A 4,539-nucleotide genomic window follows, 5' to 3' on the forward strand; every position below is an offset into this window, starting at 1 on the left:
CAATTTGACCCGAGGTGCACTACTACCCAATGGACCAATCTATCAATGCTCTGTTCTGGAGAACGATGAAATCAAGAGGCAGATTCAGGAGCTGCTATAGAAAGGTCATATCCATTTGAGTTCATCGCCCTGTGGGATCCCGATCGTGTTGGTATAGAAGAAGGATGGGACTTGGAGACTCTGTATTGACTATCGGGCACTAAACAAGATCATTGTCCAAAATAGGTACCTAATCCCATGGATTGATATCCTCCTGGAACAACTGAAGGGGGGAAAATATTTCAACAAGATCGATTTGAAGTCAAGATATCACCAGGTACCAATTGAACCGTCCAATGTGTGGAAGACTGCCTTCAAAGCCAAAGGGGGCCTTTTCGAATGGTTGGTTATGCCTTTTGGATTGACAAATGCTCTTGCAACCTTCATGAGGCTAATGGATGACATCTTGCAGCCATTCACCAACTCATTTGTAGTGGTATACTTGCATGACATCTTGATCTTCAACCAGAGTTGGGAAGAGCACCTCCACCACATCCGACAGGTTCTCCAAACACTGCAACAACACAAGTTATGTGCCAATTTAGAGAAATACACTTTTGGCATGACCCAGGTTAAGTATCTGGTATACATTATTGATGAACCGGGGGTGCATGTGGATCCAGCCAAGATCTAAATCATTCGAGATTGGCCATCTCCAACCACTCTGACAGCGCTCCAAAACTTTCTAGGTCTTGCCAACTTCTACCACAGGTTCGTGTTGGTATTTTCTCATATCGCTTGGCCATTGAGTCAAGTCACCAAGGGAGGAGTGAAAGAAAAATTCTTTTGGTCTGAATCTCAATAGAAGGCATTCACAGAGTTGATAGACCGCCTCAGTTCAGCACCAGTGCTCGCATTACTAGACTTGCAACAACCATTTTAGGTCGAGATAGATGCCTCTGACTATGCTATTGGGGCAGTCCTTACTCAACACGGGCATCCAATGGCATATCATAGTGAGACACTTTCAGACAGAGTCTCGAAGTATCCCATTTATGACAAAGAGATGTATTCCATTATGCAAGCCTGCTAGAAATGGAAGCATTCCATTTTGGGGAAGGAAGCGGTCATCTACACAGACCAGTACCACCAGCCCCTGGAGTTCATATAGACCCAAGGGAAATTACAGAATGATTGCCATCAGAAGTGGTCTACATACTTGCAACAGTTCCATTTGAATATCAAGTGTAAGAAGGGCAACATCAATAATGTTGCAGATTTCCTCAGTTGACCACCAATCATGGCATTAACCACCGTGTTAAACTATTGTGGGCATGAGACTTCTGATTGGCCACTTCTCTACAAAAGTGACCTAGAATTCGGCCACACATACCAGACATTCTTGGAGGGTCAGCATGTTCTAGATTTTCACCTCCAGGATGCTTGTTATGCCACCTGAGTCACCTTTTTGTTCCTTCAACTGAGCGTGCCAAGATGATTTTGGAAGCACACTACGGTTAGGTTGTTGGGCATTTCGGGGTTGAGAAAACGATGGCAGTACTGCAGAAGTATTTCTATTGGCCGAATCTTCAACAGGATGTCGGGAAGTACATTAGATCATGCATTGCCTGTGCCATTGCCAAATCGACCATCAAGAATTAAGGCCTCTATACCCCACTACCTACTCCTAGTTGACCTTGGGAATCCATCTCCATGGATTACATGTTGGGCCCCCCTTCTACTAAGCATGTAAACGACTATGTTTTTGTGGTTGTCGACAGGTTCTCGGAGATGGCAATTATGGTGGCCTGTAAGAAGAATATCACATCAGAATCCACTGATAAACTCTTCTTTGAACGAGTGTGGGTACACTTTGGGATCCCACAGTTTATCATCTCAGATTGGGCAAGCAAGTTTCTCAGTACATTTTGGTCCAGTCTTTGGTCGATGCTGGACACCAAACTCACTAAGTCCACAGCCTTTCATCCCCAAACTGATGGCCAGATAGAGGTTGTCAACAAGATGATCATACACATTCTGCACATGGACAACTCAAAGCATCCACACACATGCGATGAGATCCTCCCCTATGTTCAACACAGCTGTAACCGGGCTCTCCAAAGATCAACTGGCCACAACCCTTTTCAGGTGGGCTTGGGATTCTAGCCACTATGTCCCATTAATGTGGCCATGCCATTTGTAGGTACTCAGGTAGATTCGGCTCATGTATAATTTGAAACAGATAAGGCAAACAACTTCATTGAGCATGTCCAACATATTCACCAGCAGGTCCACGACATTCTGGAGAAATCAAATGCCAAGTACAAGCAGCGACATGATCAACATTGGGTGCCACATAAGTCTTAGGTGGGCGAAAAAGTCTGGTTGCATTTACAAAAGGAACACCTTACCAGAGCCTATTGGAAACTCAAACCACTCTAATATGGTACTTACACCATTACCAAGGCTGTGGGAGACAATGCATTTGAGCTCATCATTCCCCCATTCCTTGGCATGCACCCATTGTTCAATGTGGACCACCTTCAGCCATACTTTCCACACTCGCTAGCAGAATATCCAACTATATCAAGTTGTCAAAGTAGGCCAACTCCTCCACCAGGGCAAGTGGTTCACCAGGGACCAAGTTCAGCAGAAGTTTCCTCATCTCATGGAGGAACTCAACGCAATGGGGATCATTGCTTCCTAAGGGGGGAGGAATGATCCAGGTGGATATTGGTGGCCACTTGCCATTTCCACTTGGACCCCCACCATTGTTTCTTTCAGCTTTTCAGTTTCCTTAATTATAGCACAATTTACTATTTTTAGCAGTTTTTCAAGTCCTGAACTTCTGGAGCCATTTTGAGGCCCTAAAGGACGTTTTTTGGGAAAAATGAGAGCAACATGGGTCCATGGACTATTTTTCTCTTCCCAAAGTTGTATTCCTCAGATATATCTTTCTAACGAGGTATTGTGCTCGTCAAATGGAGATCATATGCCAAAATTACGACCCCGGGAAGTTGATGTACCAATTTACCAAAAATGGGGCCCATAGTTTGGCGCTTCATCTCCTAGGGTTAGGTTTTTGGATGTTTAGGGTTTTCCATTGTTTCTTAACAATAAATAGGCCTTCGAGCCTCATTGTAAGACAATTCAGAGGCATGTAGCCACCACATCTCTTCTCAGAGATAAGCTACCATTGCCCTAGCTAGTTTATTTCCATTTCTATTTGTAAGCATATTTCAATATTTTACAGTAATGAAATGAAGTATTATTTCTATTGCATCTCTGTACTTATGGTTATATCTTAAATCTTTTGTGTTCTTGTTTAAATTTGGATCATTAAGTTAACATTCATTTCATTTTTGACATAATCAATTCCACTTCAGTTTTAACATATGATCATTTCAGATCATATAATTTGGTATCAGAGCAGGTTGCATTTGTAGAATTTTTCCATTGAATGTTAACTAGGTCTAAGTCACAACGTGGAGAAGGAATCCTCAAGGAGATTGACCTAGATATTGGAAAGCGAAGAGTCATTCATAAGTTGACCATGACATGATCTGAAGCAGGTGAAACACCAGAAACTAAGATGAGCGATGAATAGTTTCAGCAAGCATTCTTGACTATGCAGTAGATGTTGGGAGAACTTTATGAAGATAAGAAGGCGAGAGATGCAGCTTCTTATTCAAAGACATCAGAGAAGGAAAAAGGTAAAGGAAAGGCTGATAAACCACCTTCACCTCCATCATCTCCATCATCATCATCATCATCTTTTTCTTATGCCAGTGTAGAATCTAAAACTGATCTGAAAATGAAGATCTTGGATTACTTTTAAGGTATTACAGACTCATGTGCATGGATTTGCCTATATTACTTAGTGCAACGGATCGATAAGATTGTGAATAATATAGACAATTAAGTAGTTAGAGAAACATAATAGACAACACACATAACACAACAAATTTAATATGGAGTTCACCCAAAACTCTTGGGCTACGTCTCCTGGTCCAGCCTTCAGTGGTGACCTCTCTATTATGTCTTCAAGAGCAGAGTTTTTACAAAAGTGTGAGTTCAAATTGAGTCTCAACACACATATACAAAACAACAAGAGTTTTCTTGAATCCCTCAAGCTTCTCTGAGTACACAGACTCTTTCTTTCACTCTCTGTCTCTGTTTCTCTTTGTCTCGGTACTGTCTGTATCTGTCTTTTGTCTTCTATGGCTTTTAAGCCAATTGGCGATGTCTGTTTGTTTCCTCTTCTGGGCTATCTAGCTTCCGGCCTCTGTCCACTTGAGTCGCCTTTTGAGCATTAGAAATCATGGCATAATGTCTTCAGGGAAGGTGGCCACCTATTCTGTAACGGAAGGGACCATCGGGCCTTTGAAATCCCCAAAAATAGTGTTCTTTGTTTACACAGAGAAACACTGTAAAACACGGGAAAAATCCACCAAATCACTGTTTATCAGACTTCAAATATTATGAATTATGCCCTATATTCCATCGGGTCTGCCTTTAAATCGCTATCGCATGTCACAAATTCCTGTTTCGTGGTTTTCC

Source organism: Pinus tabuliformis, chromosome 6 (assembly GCF_031772625.1).
Source record: "Pinus tabuliformis cultivar Carrire ecotype Pingquan chromosome 6, CPIR1, whole genome shotgun sequence".
Lineage (NCBI taxonomy): Eukaryota > Viridiplantae > Streptophyta > Pinopsida > Pinales > Pinaceae > Pinus > Pinus tabuliformis.